At 46.4% G+C, this 16,892-nt stretch overlaps 1 long non-coding RNA gene across 1 annotated transcript in view; it reads right to left on the minus strand.

Moving 5' to 3' along the window:
• Positions 1-1,386: 1,386 nt before the first annotated feature.
• Positions 1,387-16,892, minus strand: part of LOC141152998 (uncharacterized) — a 40,648-nt gene continuing 25,142 nt past the window's right edge. The window contains exons 2-3 of the long non-coding RNA XR_012247212.1: positions 3,267-3,394; positions 1,387-2,097 (exon numbers count right to left, since the gene is read on the minus strand). This is a non-coding gene — a long non-coding RNA (uncharacterized lncRNA). The remainder of the gene's footprint in view (positions 2,098-3,266; positions 3,395-16,892) is intronic.

Consider the following 16,892-nt stretch of genomic DNA (forward strand, 5'->3'; position numbering starts at 1 on the left):
TAGGAGCAGTATTATAGTAGTTATATTCTTGTACATAGGGAGCAGTATTATAGTAGTTATATTCTTGTACATAGGAGCAGTATTATAGTAGTTATATTCTTGTACATAAGGGCAGCATTATAGTACTTATATTCTTGTACATAGGGGGCAGTATTATAGTAGTTATATTCTTGTATATAGGGGCAGTATTATAGCAGTTATATTCTTGTACATAGGAGCAGTATTATAGTAGTTATATTCTTGTACATTGGAGCAGTATTATAGTAGTTATATTCTTGTACATAGGAGCAGTATTATAGTAGTTATATTCTTGTACATAAGGGGCAGTATTATAGTAGATATATTCTTGTACATAGGGGGCAGTATTATAGTAGTTATATTCTTGTACATAGGGGCAGCATTATAGTAGTTATATTCTTGTACATTGGAGCAGTATTATAGTAGTTATATTCTTGTACATAGGAGCATTATTATAGTAGTTATATTCTTGTACATAGGGGGCAGTATTATAGTAGTTATAATCTTGTACATATGGAGCAGTATTATAGTAGTTATATTCTTGTACATAGGAGCAGTATTATAGTAGTTATATTCTTGTACATAGGGGCAGTATTATAGTAGATATATTCTTGTACATAGGGGGCAGTATTATAGTAGTTATATTCTTGTACATAGGGGCAGTATTATAGTAGTTATATTCTTGTACATAGGGGGCAGTATTATAGTAGTTATAATCTTGTACATAGGGAGCAGTATTATAGTAGTTATATTCTTGTACATAGGGGCAGCATTATAGTAGTTATATTCTTGTACATAGGGAGCAGTATTATAGTAGTTATATTCTTGTACATAGGAGTAGTATTATAGTAGTTATATTCTTGTACATAGGGGCAGCATTATAGTACTTATATTCTTGTACATAGGGGGCAGTATTATAGTAGTTATATTCTTGTATATAGGGGCAGTATTATAGCAGTTATATTTTTGTACATAGGAGCAGTATTATAGTAGTTATATTCTTGTACATAGGAGCAGTATTATAGTAGTTATATTCTTGTACATAGGGGGCAGTATTATAGTAGTTATATTCTAGTACATAGGGGCAGTATTATAGTAGTTATATTCTTGTACATAGGGGCAGTATTATAGTAGTTATATTCTTGTACATAGGGGCAGTATTATAGTAGCTATATTCTTGTACATAGGGGCAGTATTATAGCAGTTATATTCTTGTACATAGGAGCTGTATTATAGTAGTTATATTCTTGTACATAGGGGGCAGTATTATAGTAGTCATATTCTTGTACATAGGAGCAGTATTATAGTAGTTATATTCTTGTACATAGGAGCAGTATTATAGTAGTTATATTCTTGTACATAGGGGGCAGTATTATAGTAGTTATAATCTTGTACATAGGGGGCAGTATTATAGCAGTTATATTCTTGTACATAGGAGCAGTATTATAGTAGTTATATTCTTGTACATAGGGGGCAGTATTATAGTAGTTATAATCTTGTACATAGGGGGCTGTATTATAGTAGCTATATTCTTCTTTATAAGGGCAGTATTATAGTGGATATATTCTTGTATGTAGAGGATGGTGTTATAGTAGTTAGGATTTTGAATACAGAGTGAAACAATGTCTCATATCTTGTGATTTCAGTCTGGTGGTTCCTGCCAACTCATTTCACGCCGTCCTGTGTGATAACTTTCCAAGTCTGTCTTGACTCATAGCTCACCCCATTACTTCACCAGTGCCAACAATCCGACAAGTGGGTTTATGAACCAGGACGGAGGATTTATGGGAGGAGGCGAGATGATGAAGATGATGACTTCAGCATGATTATTTCTACAGCCCAGTACAGAGGTCGAGTCTTCTGCTTCTTTCACGACGGGCGGCCATTCTTCCGTGGGTACCACATTTGGTAATTTATGGAGTAATGACTTTGACTGATGGTGTGGTTTACAGTATCAATTTTGTTTTATTGAATGTTCCATATGCTAAGTTTATCTTGTGAAGGTTCTGGAGACGTCCTCATATCCGACAGCCATTATCTTAGAGATTCTGCCTTGTACATATTTTGAGACATATTCCCCTAAAATCATAAAAATCTCTAGTTAGCGGAAAACAATGGGCCTCACAAACAGTAGAACAGTAATACCGTCATGTTACCCCTAGAAACCAATCAGAGCCCAGCTTACATTTTTTAAACAGCTCTGGAAAAATAAAAGCTGTGCTTTGATTGGTTGCTATGGGCAACATGGAAAGTCTTCCTGTTACACAGGTTTGAGGCCTATCATGTCCACCATTTTTTTACAATGCTGTTATTTAGAGACAGCCAAGTGTTAACTAATGAGGCCACCATTCCCACTTCCACCAACATTTCTAGACCCCCAAAGTGCCCAGTTTCATAGTTATACAGGGAGATTACTGTAATAGTAAGCCGATTGTCCTTCAGGTTTCTAAGAAGCCAGGGTGACCATTAACAGGGCCGTTATTATGGCCCCTACACACCCACGATGTATATGTAACAGATATCCAGCAGCCATCGCTCTCATCTCGGCTGTTAACCCCTTAAATGCCGCTGTCAATTACTGACGTCCCCCCCTCGGGGTGTGATGAGGCAGTTGAGGGTCTTCTTAGAGGGGTTATTACCGTCTTTATAAATGGGTATTGATGGAGAGTGGGTGTAAATACTAGCATTTTTGCAATTTACAGCTTATTAAAATTTTCAGGTGTCTTTGAGAGATTAACGCCTTTTATTTGTTTACAGCTCGTTGTCTTGGAGACCGACCACCGCTGCTAGACAGCAGAACGTGTGCCGCGCTTGTAACCTCTTTTCTATTGAGCTTGTAAGTAATGTGTTGAATCTGGCCACTGGAGGGCACGGTAATCTTCTAATCCCAGCCAGCCTCAGTACACTGCTTACAAACTAGACTACAGCGGTGGTCGGTTTCCTAGGCAACAAGCTGTAAATCAAAGAAAAGTGTTAATATCTCAAGAATGGCTACAAATTTTAATAAGCAATAAATTGCAAAAAATATCCATCTATGAATATGGGTGAATCCATTTAAAACTTCTGTCACTGCCATCTTGGTGCGTCTGTGAAGTCTAGCTGGTTTGGTATTGCCGTAATCATACTGAACTTGAAAATCACGTTTCCATGTCATTTTTACCGATTTACCGATTTATTGATTTGTGATAAACGTCGTAAAAACGAAACCCAAAGAACAATGGCAGATTTGCGGTTTTTCACCATTTTACCTAGTTTGGATCTTTTTTCCCCAACTTTTTCCTCTAAGTTGCGTTACGTCTTGTTTGGGGAGCAGAAAAGTTTTTTTTTTTGGGGGGGATCATCTGTAACAGCTTTGCGATGATCTTCTATTGTTTGACTAAAAAAAAAAAAGGGAAAAATAAAGTCAGAAATCTCCGGCAGAATCTTATCTCATTAAAGACTTGGCAAATCAGAAGAAGAAGCAAATAAGAACCAGCTTCACAAGATGAAATTTAATAATGGCGAGAAGAGGGATTGTATAAACATTCTAGCAGTTCTGAGATGGAAAATAGTTTTTTTTCGAGGTCTTTTTTTTCCGTGTAACCTTTTCAACGCTGAGAAAATCCATATGAGTTATAGTACAGGCGGTGAACCTGATTCAGAGTGTACTGGGCACCTACACGTGGTGGAGTCGGCCATATTGTCAAAGGAATGACAATGGGAGCCAAGAGTCTGAGACTCGTAAAAATAATACATGTAAGTCGTAAAGCTGGGTGATAATCAATAGAACAGCCATTGCTGGTAACAAAGGGTTAATACCCAGCTTTCCCGGACTCCTGGCAAACATGGAGCAATACATCTTGAATACATGGATAATCCAAAGGGTTACACAGATAATGCTATACAATATAGAGATAAGTAGTGATATACGATGCCCAGATAGTGCTATACAGTGTACAGATAAATAGTGCAGTATATGCCCAGATAGTGCCATACAGTGTACAGATAAATAGTGCAGTATATGCCCAGATAGTGCCATACAGTGTACAGATAAATAATGCAGTATATGCCCAGATAACGCCATACAATGTACAGATAAATAATGCAGTATATGCCCAGATAACGCCATACAATGTACAGATAAATAATGCAGTACATGCCCAGATAACGCCATACAGTGTACAGATAAATAGTGCACTATATGCCCAGAGAGTGCCATACAGTGTACAGATAAATAATGCAGTATATGCCCAGATAGTACCATACAGTGTACAGATAAATAATGCAGTATATGCCCAGATAACGCCATACAATGTACAGATAAATAATGCAGTATATGCCCAGATAACGCCATACCGTGCACAGAAAAATAGGGCAGTATATGCCCAGATAGTGCCATACAGTGTGCAGATAAATAGTGCAGTATATGCCCAGATAACGCCATACAGTGTACAGAGAAATAGTGCAGTACATGCCCAGATAACGCCATACAGTGCACAGATAAATAGCTCAGTATATGCCCAGATAGTGCCATACAGTGCACAGATAAATAGCTCAGTATATGCCCAGAGAGTGCCATACAGTGTACAGATAAATAGTGCAGTATATGCCCAGATGACGCCATACAGTGCACAGATAAATAATGCAGTATATGCCCAGATAGCACCATACAGTGCACAGATAAATAGAGCAGTATATACCCAGATAACGCCATACAGTGCATAGATAAATAGTGCAGTATATGCCCAGATAGTGCCATACAGTGCACAGATAAATAGTGCAGTATATGCCCAGATAGTGCCATACAGTGCACAGATAAATAGCTCAGTATATGCCCAGATAACGCCATACAGTGCACAGATAAATAGCTCAGTATATGCCCAGATAGTGCCATACAATGCACAGATAAATAGCTCAGTATATGCCCAGATAGTGCCATACAGTGTACAGATAAATAATGCAGTATATGCCCAGATAGTGCCATACAGTGTACAAATAAATCGTTCAGTATATGCCCAGATAGTGACATACAGTGTACAGATAAATAGTGCAGTATATGCCCAGAAAGCGCCATACAGTGCACAGATAAATAGTGCAGTATATGCCCAGATAGTGCCATACAGTGTACAGATAAATAATGCAGTATATGCCCAGATAGTGCCATACAGTGTACAGATAAATAGTTCAGTATATGCCCAGATAGTGCCATACAGTGTACAGATAAATAGTGCAGTATATGCCCAGAAAGCGCCATACAGTGCACAGATAAATAGTGCAGTATATGCCCAGATAGTGCCATACAGTGTACAGATAAATAGTGCAGTATATGCCCAGATAGTGCCATACAGTGCACAGATAAATAGTGCAGTATATGCCCAGATAACGCCATACAGTGTACAGATAAATAGTGCAGTATATGCCCAGATAACGCCATACAGTGCACAGATAAATAGTGCAGTATATGCCCAGATAACGCCATGCAGTGTACAGATAAATAGTGCACTATATGCCCAGATAGTGCCATACAGTGCACAGATAAATAGCTCTATATATGCCCAGATAGTGCCATACAGTGCACAGATAAATAGCTCTATATATGCCCGACTAACGCCATACAGTGCACAGATAAATAGCCCAGTATATGCCCAGATAGTGCCATACAGTGAACAGATAAATAGTGCAGTATATGCCCAGATAGTGCCATACAGTAAATAGATAAATAGTGCAGTATATGCCCAGACAGTGCCATACAGTGCACAGATAAATAGTGCAGTATATGCCCAGATAGTGCCATACAGTGTACAGATAAATAGTGCAGCATATGCCCAGATAACGCCATACAGTGTACAGATAAATAATGCAGTATATGTCCAGATAGTGCCATACAGTGCACAGATAAATAACTCAGTATATGCCCAGATAGTGCCATACAGTGTACAGATAAATAGTGCAGTATATGCCCAGAGAGTGCCATACAGTGTACAGATAAATAATGCAGTATATGCCCAGAGAGTGCCATACAGTGTACAGATAAATAATGCAGTATATGCCCAGATAGTACCATACAGTGTACAGATAAATAATGCAGTATATGCCCAGATAACGCCATACAATGTACAGATAAATAATGCAGTATATGCCCAGATAACGCCATACCGTGCACAGAAAAATAGGGCAGTATATGCCCAGATAGTGCCATACAGTGTGCAGATAAATAGTGCAGTGTATGCCCAGATAGTGCCATACAGTGTACAGATAAATAGTGCAGTATATGCCCAGAGAGTGCCATACAGTGTACAGATAAATAATGCAGTATATGCCCAGAGAGTGCCATACAGTGTACAGATAAATAATGCAGTATATGCCCAGATAGTACCATACAGTGTACAGATAAATAATGCAGTATATGCCCAGATAACGCCATACAATGTACAGATAAATAATGCAGTATATGCCCAGATAACGCCATACCGTGCACAGAAAAATAGGGCAGTATATGCCCAGATAGTGCCATACAGTGTGCAGATAAATAGTGCAGTATATGCCCAGATAACGCCATACAGTGTACAGATAAATAGAGCAGTATATACCCAGATAACGCCATACAGTGCATAGATAAATAGTGCAGTATATGCCCAGATAGTGCCATACAGTGCACAGATAAATAGTGCAGTATATGCCCAGATAGTGCCATACAGTGCACAGATAAATAGCTCAGTATATGCCCAGATAACGCCATACAGTGCACAGATAAATAGCTCAGTATATGCCCAGATAGTGCCATACAATGCACAGATAAATAGCTCAGTATATGCCCAGATAGTGCCATACAGTGTACAGATAAATAATGCAGTATATGCCCAGATAGTGCCATACAGTGTACAAATAAATCGTTCAGTATATGCCCAGATAGTGACATACAGTGTACAGATAAATAGTGCAGTATATGCCCAGAAAGCGCCATACAGTGCACAGATAAATAGTGCAGTATATGCCCAGATAGTGCCATACAGTGTACAGATAAATAATGCAGTATATGCCCAGATAGTGCCATACAGTGTACAGATAAATAGTTCAGTATATGCCCAGATAGTGCCATACAGTGTACAGATAAATAGTGCAGTATATGCCCAGAAAGCGCCATACAGTGCACAGATAAATAGTGCAGTATATGCCCAGATAGTGCCATACAGTGTACAGATAAATAGTGCAGTATATGCCCAGATAGTGCCATACAGTGCACAGATAAATAGTGCAGTATATGCCCAGATAACGCCATACAGTGTACAGATAAATAGTGCAGTATATGCCCAGATAACGCCATACAGTGCACAGATAAATAGTGCAGTATATGCCCAGATAACGCCATGCAGTGTACAGATAAATAGTGCACTATATGCCCAGATAGTGCCATACAGTGCACAGATAAATAGCTCTATATATGCCCAGATAGTGCCATACAGTGCACAGATAAATAGCTCTATATATGCCCGACTAACGCCATACAGTGCACAGATAAATAGCCCAGTATATGCCCAGATAGTGCCATACAGTAAATAGATAAATAGTGCAGTATATGCCCAGACAGTGCCATACAGTGCACAGATAAATAGTGCAGTATATGCCCAGATAGTGCCATACAGTGTACAGATAAATAGTGCAGCATATGCCCAGATAACGCCATACAGTGTACAGATAAATAATGCAGTATATGTCCAGATAGTGCCATACAGTGCACAGATAAATAACTCAGTATATGCCCAGATAGTGCCATACAGTGTACAGATAAATAGTGCAGTATATGCCCAGATAGTGCCATACAGTGTACAGATAAATAGGGCAGTATATGCCAGGGCTGTCTCCAGGTTTTTGTGGGCCCTGGGCGAAAGAGCCTCAGTGGCCCCTTTAGCACATACCACGATTCATGATGCAGAGATACGGCGGAGAAATATAGGTATACAACACAGAGCCCAAGAGCCCAGCCTGCCCCCTCATCCTTAACATATGAAAACATGCATGCACACACACAGTACACAGATTTGCACGCAGACACACACACAATACGCAGACACGCACACACACAATACGCAGACACGCACACACACAATACGCAGACACGCACACACAATACGCAGACACGCACACACACAATACGCAGACACGCACACACAATGCGCAGACACGCATACACACAATACGCAGACCCGCGCACACACAATGCGCAGACACGCACACACACAATATGCAGACATGCACACACACAATACACAGACACGCACACACAATATGCAGACACACACAATATACGCAGACACGCACAATATACGCAGACACGCACACACAATACGCAGACACGCACAAACAATACGCAGACACGCACACAATACGCAGACACGCACACACACTCACAATACGCAGACACGCAGACACGTACACAATACGCAGACACGCACACACAATACGCAGACACGCACACACGCACACAATACGCAGACACGCACACACAGTGCAGAGACATGCGCATGCACACGGTACGCAGGCATGCACACACATACACACATGAACATGGTACACAGATATACACACACAATACGCAGACACGCACAGATACAGTACATACATATTTGAACACATTATTAAAAACACATATAAAACAGACATAAATATATATACACAGTCATACACACTGACATACACAGACATTCACATCATACATGCACACACACATAAGAAATATTTTTTATATGGGGATTGGGGAAGCTCGCTCATCTGCCCCCTGGCCTGTGTCCCGTCCAGCTCCTCAGTCATGTGACAGGGCAGTGCAGGGCCTCAGGCGTGTCACATGGCCCTGGACCATCAGGGGGGCCCCCTCGCCGTCAGGGCCCGGGCCGCTTCCCCGGCATCTGTGCAGGGGCGCCGGTGCTGTTCAAGCCCTGATCTGCTTTATGCAGCAGCAGCAGTGTGCGGTCAGTGTGCTGCTGCTCCACCAATCAGGCCCAGTGCTATCACTTTCCAGACATGGGCGCGCGCTATGCGGTGTGCGGCTGTGTCTGGTAGTCATGACGCGGCAGGTACGACACACAAGCACAATTAAAGGCGCAGTGTCGCCCCTGCGTGTCATTATTACTGGAAAGTAACAGCACTGGGCCTGATTGGTGGAGTAGCAGCACACTGACTGCTGCTGCATGAAGCAGAGCAGGGCTTGAACAGCACTGGCGGCCCTGCACAGATGCCGGGGAAGTGGCCCGGGCCCCGATAACGAGTGGGCCCCCCTGATGGTCCAGGGCCCCAGCAATTGCCCGGGTACGCCGGGTGCTGACACCGGCCCTCGTATATGCCCAGATAGTGCCATACAGTGCACAGATAAATAATGCAGTATATGCCCAGATAGTGCCATACAGTGCATAGATAAATAGCTCAGTATATGCACAGATAGTGCCATACAGTGCACAGATAAATAGTGCAGTATATGTGTGGCACCCCTGCAGGTTCAGTCGCCACAGAGGTACTGCATCTCACCCAGAGGCGTGGTATCTCACTCTCAGGTAAGGAAGGAGTACTGCCCCGGACCCTAACACCTGCATCCAACACTACACTACTCCAGACCAGCAGGAGGGGCAAGATGCGTCGCTCTCCTACTGAGCCCTGTCCATGGCTGGAGTGGGGGGAACCAAAGCAGGGGGAACCATATAGTGGGTGTGGGTGGAGGAAGAAGATTAGGGGAGCACTTGAGAAGGAGGCTATAAAAAGGGGAAGCCATCTTGTGAGATGTGGTCAGTCTGATGACTTCAGTGAGAGGAAGAGAGTGTGTGGAGCAGAAGCTCAGCAGGAGCTCTGCTCAGTAGGAGGGCCTAGTGAGAGAGGCCCAGGACAGAAAGAAGAGAGGAGAGGAACAGGAATGAAGGCTCCAGTAAAGCAGAAAGGATCCCAGGGGTATGGGCAGTAATGGAGGCCACCAGTACGCCCGAATCTACCAGTGGGTGGAGGGATTGAGCCGCAGAAAGGGACCAGCCCCTAAACTAGCAGAGTTCTTCAAGTCTCAACTAGGTAACCAGAGGGTGCAGCATTTCAGGTGCTGCAGCCAAAAGCCACATCTAACTCACCAAAAAGGTGGCCATAGAGGACCCTGGGGACAGATAAGACGTCGCCCGACAAGGTCCGTGGTCACAGGATTGGTACACTGGGTATGAGATGCAGGGAGACAGCCAGAAGGAACACACAGAAGGGGGTCCCGTTATGTACTCCGGAGGTACCTGCGGGTTTGCTGAACCCCCCCCTCAGTAAGCACAGGATGACTGCACCCCACTGTCTCTGCGAATTATTACTGCGCCATCATCCCCTGCACTACACTGCACAGCAACATCTATAACATCACCATTTCCTGCCCTGGAGCTAAGCTCAGCCTGTGGAGAGCTGAACCAACTCTGCTGCACTAACATCAGCTCCACAGGACCTGCTCCGCAGCGGCGGCTCCCTTTTGCCGCATACCACAGGTGGCGTCATGAACTTTATATAAAAACTATAATCCCCTTTCCCAAATTCCCCTTTTATTGACCGCCCTGGGTCACGGACCGGGTCACCGCCACTGTGACATCTCCCCTAGCAACGACCGGCCCGGCTACCGAGTACCACACGGCCCAGGGGGCGCGTCATACTTGGCGTCACAAACAGGATATGAACCCACCCGTTATCACCGGCTATTGTGCGCCTAGAGACTGTGTTTGTTACGCACACGCCTGGACTGACTGGCGTGAGCGTGGTTAGTGATCCCACTGGACCATGAACCAAGGAGTGCCTGGAGGGGCGTGACTAAGTCGCACGGCGGCTCAGTCGACTCCGTGAACCAGGGAGGAACCGAGCAGAGAGACCAGGTGCTACTCCAGGTCAGACTCCAGTCACAGCAGTTCATCCAAACCGGGGAATGCAGGAACAGGCAGGTTAGGCTGGCATACAGATGGGAGGTGGTAAGCCATGCCAGCACACCGCCAGGGATGTTACAGTATGCCCCCTCTTCTTCAAGCCTGCAAGGATTTTCTGCAGAGAATTTGGAGGCCGATCCTTCTCTTCAAGAAGATTACCTCTTCTGTCCACTAGAGGGAACGAAACTGGTCTCACCATCTTGGTGACTAGGATGCTTCCTCCCATCGAACCATCCTCAGCAACGGATGAAATGAGTGAAGTACCAGGAACAAGACACAGGAAAGTCTCTCTCTATTTGTCAATATCGGGTAGCACCCAAATGGATTCACGGGACAACTGGAGATCCTCCACCGGGTTGGAGGGGTGCAGAGACTCGGGGGTAACCACCGCCTTGACGTACACTTTGCCAAGCTTACTGGATGAAATGAGCGAAATACCAGGAAAAGGGTGCAGAAAAGTCTCTCTTCATTTGTTATCAGGTAGCACCCCGGAGGATTCAGGAGGCAACTGGAGGTCCTCCGCCTGGTTGGAGGGGTGCAGAGACTTGGAGGTAGCCACCGCCTTGGTGGACTTATTGCCCCGATTTGTTAGAGATGGAGGATCCTTGCTTAGGGACCAACTTCAGTCTGGTTTCTGAGATGACACGTCTATGAGGCGGGGCGGTGCTTAAAGTCGGATCATTGGTACAATTGTCGAGACTGTGTGGGGACAATGCCTCCGCTTCCCTTCTTTCGGAGGCTTCAGTGCACAGCGAGTCGGTGACTAGCAGATCTGGTGAAGAAGAAGACACTGCTGACTGTCCTGAAGATATGGGGACTGGACACCCCTTGTACCTCAGCAGTCCCCAAGGAAACACCATACAGGATCTCCAGACCTGAGTGGGCACTAGATCTCTCGGCTCTGGACGACCTGTGGGTAAACCAGACAGCACCTGGAATGTGAACTTCTTCATGTGTAATGCTCCAATCTGGAGCTTAATTTGTACAGACATATTTTGACTGTTTCTGAGTAGGGCTCGTCCTTCTGCTGACAATGCCCCAACCGGATTCTGGAGTGGAATGGATGGGAATCAGACACCGACTCTTCAAGGCTTTAAACCCGAAACTTCCGGTTAATCCGAGGCCTTCACTTGCCATGGAAACAGTCATGGTCATCTGTGGAGAGGAAACACTAACGCCAAGGGCAGCTTCTCCTACAGGCCTCATGTCTTAGTATTCTCCAACCTTTGCTGGGCAAAGACCGTCAGGGGGTCCCAAACAACCGCTGCGGGACCGCAATCCGATTTTGTGACTGAGTTCCGGCCTCTGCTTTGCCTGACGAACGTTGTCATCCTTCATGGATTCTGTGTGGATAGCTGCCTCTACAGGCTGGGGAACAGGAGGTCTTTGGGAGGACAGAACCTGGCGTGACGGTTTACCTCTACGCCTTGCACGTCTGGACTGCCTCTTGAGGTTGGGAAGAGAAGTATTCTGTGGAGCATTGTCATCCTGTGTGGATTTTGTGTGGGCAGCTGTCTCTTCAGGCTGGAGAGCTGGTGGGCTACCTACACGCATCACCCATCGGGACTGCTCCAGGATATTGGGAAGGGAAGCTTTAGCAGAAGCCTCAGGGTTAGGCTCATCGAAGACCATTAGAAAGGCCACCAGAAAGGCCTGCAGGTCAAAGACAATAGGATCCCATGCTTCCCATAATGGGGTGATCCAATTCAAGGCATCACCTGTTAAGTAGGACATCAGATATGCTACTTTAACCCGATCAGTGGGAAAATAGTGAGCATAGAATTTGAAATGCAGCATGGATTGCTCCACAAACGCACGGCTTTGCTTTGGATCCCCATAGTACCGTGGTGGATCCGCAAGAACGAGTGCTGATAGCTCCATTTGGGCTGGTGCGTAAATCGCCTCAGCTTGAGAAAAAATTTTTTTTCTTGGTGCACATATTCGCCTGACAAGGATCCCACTTGACCATGAACCGAGGAGTGCCTGGAGGGGGATGACTAAGTATCAACTAGGTCCGACCAAGGTCGCACGGCGGCTCAGTCGACTCCGTGAACCAGGGAGGAACCGAGCAGAGGGACCAGGTGCTACTCCAGGTCAGACCCCGGTCACAGCTGTTGACCCACACCGGGGAATGCAGGAACAGGCAGGTTAGGCTGGCATACAGACAGGTGGGTACTGGCAGGCACAGCTGGTATGCAGATAGGTGGGTACTGGCAGGCACGGCTGGTGTGCAGACAGGTGGGTACTGGCAGGCAGGAACGCAGGCAGGATAGGGACCAGTACAGACTAGGATACAGGAACAGAGCCGCAGGTGCGGTAAACAAGCAGAGCAGAGCAAAACCCGCAGGTGCGGTAGACAAGCAGGGCAGAGCAAAACCCGCAGGTGCGGTAGACAAGCAGAGCAGAGAAAAACCCGCAGGTGCGGTAGACAAGCAGAGCAGAGCAAAACCCGCAGGTGCGGTAGACAAGCAGAGAGAGCAAAACCCGCAGGTGCGGTAAACAAGCAGAGAAGAACAAAACCCGCAGGTGCGGTAGACAAGCAGAGCAGAGCAAAACCCGCAGGTGCGGTAGACAAGCAGAGCAGAGCAAAACACGCAGGTATGGTAGACAAGCAGAGCAGAGCAAAACCCGCAGGTGCGGTAGACAGAGGAGAGCAAAACCCGCTGGTGCGGTAGACGAGCAGAGAAGAGCAAAACCCGCAGGTGCGGTAGACAAGCAGAGCAGAGCCAAACCCGTAGCTGCGTTAAACAAGCAGAGCAGAGCAAAATCCGCAGGTGCGATAGACAAGCAGAGCAGAGCAAAACCCGCAGGTGCGGTAAACAAGCAGAGCAGAGCAAAACCTGCAGGTGCGGTAGACAAGCAGAGCAGAGCATAACCCGCAGGTGCGGTAGACAAGCAGAGCAGAGCAAAAACAGCAAGTGCGGTAGACAAGCAGAGCAGAGCAAATACGCACAAGGTACTTACAATTAAGTAGCGAGTGGACACTAAACTCACAAACAGAAGTACGGAGACAACGAATTGGAGTTAGGTGCAGGTTCAGACACTGCAAGAAAAGGGAAGATATGGACATGGAGACAAACAAGTAACAGGCTATGACACTGTTCAGACAGGAACTGAACCAGGAACAAAATACAGGAACGAGCCTGGGAACTCAGCCCACAGGGTGGCAGAAGCAGACTAGAAGTCACAGATACAGGTAACGGGCCTGGGTATACAGCCCCCAGGGTGGCGGAACAGACTAGAAGTCACAGATACAGGTAACAGGCCTGGGTATACAGCTCCCAGGGTGGCTGAAACAGACAAGATACAGGACAGGACCTGGCAACTCAGTTGCACAGAACACACTGAAAGAAAGTGTTACTCAGGCACCTCCTACTGGGTGGAGGTGGTTTAAGTATTCAGTGACTCACAGCAATTGGCTGGGGATGCATTAGTACTGTGCACACAGTAACTATAAGAAACAGGCGGTAACCACGCCGCCGCCCTAAGCAATCAGACAAGAGACATGCACACAGCAGGTACTGGAGCAAAGTGTGCAGCCTGAACTTATAGGTAAGATGGCGGTCTTGCATGGTGGGAGGTGGTAAGCCATGCCAGCACGCCGCCAGGGATGTTACAGTACCCCCCTTTATGCCCCCTCTTCTTCAAGCCTGCAAGGATTTTCTGCAGAGAATTTGGAGGCCGATCCTTCTCTTCAAGAAGATTACCTCTTCTGTCCACTAGGGGGAATGAAACTGGTCTCACCATCTTGGTGACTAGGATGCTTCCTCTCATCGAGCCATCCTCAGCAACAGATGAAGTGAGTGAAGTACCAGGAACAAGACACAGGAAAGTCTCTCTTCATTTGTTAACATCGGGTAGCACCCCAAAGGATTCACGGGACAACTGGAGATCCTTCACCGGGTTGGAGTGGTGCAGAGACTCGGGGGTAACCACCGCTTTGACGTACACTTTGCCAAGCTTACTGGATGAAATGGGCGAAGTACCAGGTACAGGGTGCAGAAAAGTCTCTCTCCATTTGTTATCAGGTAGCACCCCGGAGGATTCAGGAGGCAACTGGAGGTCCTCCGCCTGGTTGGAGGGGTACAGAGACTTGGAGGTAGCCACCGCCTTGATAGACTTATTGCCAGATTTGTTAGAGATGGAGGATCCTTGCTTAGGGACCAACTTCAGTCTGGTTTCTGAGATGACACGTCTACGAGGCTGGGCGGTACCTAAAGCCAGATCATTGGTACAATCGTCGAGACTGTGTAGGGACAATGCGTCTGCTTCCCTTCCTTCTAAGACTTCAGCGCACAGCGAGTCGGCGACTAGCAGATCTGGTGAAGAAGAAGAAGAAGACACTGCTGACTGTCCTGAAGATATGGGGACTGGACACCCCTTGTACCTCAGCAGTCCCCAAGGAAACACCATACAGGATCTCCAGACCTGAGCGGGCACTAGATCTCTCAGCTCTGGACGACCTGTGGGTAAACCAGACAGCACCTGGAATGTGAACTTCTTCATGTGTAATGCTCCAATCTGGAGCTTAATTTGTGCAGATATATTTTGACTGTTTCTGAGTAGGGCTCGTCTTTCCGCTGACAATGCCCAAACCAGATTCTGGAGTAGAATGGATGGGAATCAGACACCGACTCTTCAAGGCTTTAAGCCCTAAACTTCTGGTTAATCCGAGGCCTTCACTTGCCAGGGAGACAGTCATGGTCATCTGTGGAGAGGAAACACTAACGCCAAGGGCAGCCCCTCCTACAGGCCTAATGTCTTGGGATTCTCCAACCTTCGCTGGACAAAGACCATCAGGGGGTCCCAAACAGCCGGACCGCAATCCAATTTTGTGACTGAGTTCCGGCCTCTGCTTTGCCTGACGAACGTGGTCATCCTTCATGGATTCTGTGCGGATAGCTGCCTCTACAGGCTGGGGAACAGGAGGTCTTTGGGAGGACAGATCCTGGCGTGACGGTTTACCTCTACGCCTTGCACGTCTGGACTGCCTCTTGAGGTTGGGAAGAGAAGTATTCTGTGGAGCATTGTCATCCTGTGTGGATTCTGTGTGGGCAGCAGTCTCTTCAGGCTGGAGAGCTGGTGGGCTACCTACACGCATCACCCATCGGGACTGCTCCAGGATATTGGGAAGGGAAGCTTTAGCAGAAGCCTCAGGGTTAGGCTCATCAAAGACGATTAGAAAGGCCACCAGGAAGGCCTGCAGGTCAAAGACGATAGGATCCCATGCTTCCCATAAGGGGGTGATCCAATTCAAGGTATCACCCGCTAAGTAGGACATCAGAAATGCTACTTTAACCCGATCAGTGGGAAAATAGTGAGCATAGAATTTGAAATGCAGCATGCATTGCTCCACAAACGCACGGCTTTGTTTTGGATCCCCATAGTACCGTGGTGGATCCACAGGAACGAGTGCTGATAGCTCCATTTGGGCTGGTGCGTAAATCGCCTGGACCTCAGCTTGAGAAAAAAAAAAATTTTTCTTGATGCACATATTCGCCAGACAAGGATTCAAATGTCTCTGACAGCGAAGGGCCATGGGGCTCAACGGGGACCATGGCCTGAGCAAACTGTTACGCACACGCCTGGACTGACTGGCGTGAGCGTGCTTAGTGATCCCACAGGACCATGAACCGAGGAGTGCCTGGAGGGGTGCGGCTAAGTATCAACTCGGTCTGACTAAGGTCGCACGGCGGCTCAGTCGACTTCCTGAACCAGGGAGGAACCGAGCAGAGGGACCAGGTGCTACTCCAGGTCAGACCCCGGTCACAGCTGTTAACCCACACCGGGGAATGCAGGAACAGGCAGGTTAGGCTGGCATACAGACAGGTGGGTACTGACAGGCACGGCTGGTATGCAGATAGGTGGGTACTGGCAGGCACGGCTGGTATGCAGACAGGTGGGTACTGGCAGACACGGCTGGTGTGCAGACAGGTGGGTACTGGCAGGTAGGAACGCAGGCAGGATAGGGACCAG

This window comes from Phyllobates terribilis, unplaced genomic scaffold (assembly GCF_046119375.1).
Source record: "Phyllobates terribilis strain yellow unplaced genomic scaffold, ASM4611937v1 Scaffold_7__3_contigs__length_470593459, whole genome shotgun sequence".
In the NCBI taxonomy this organism is placed as follows: Eukaryota; Metazoa; Chordata; class Amphibia; order Anura; family Dendrobatidae; genus Phyllobates; species Phyllobates terribilis.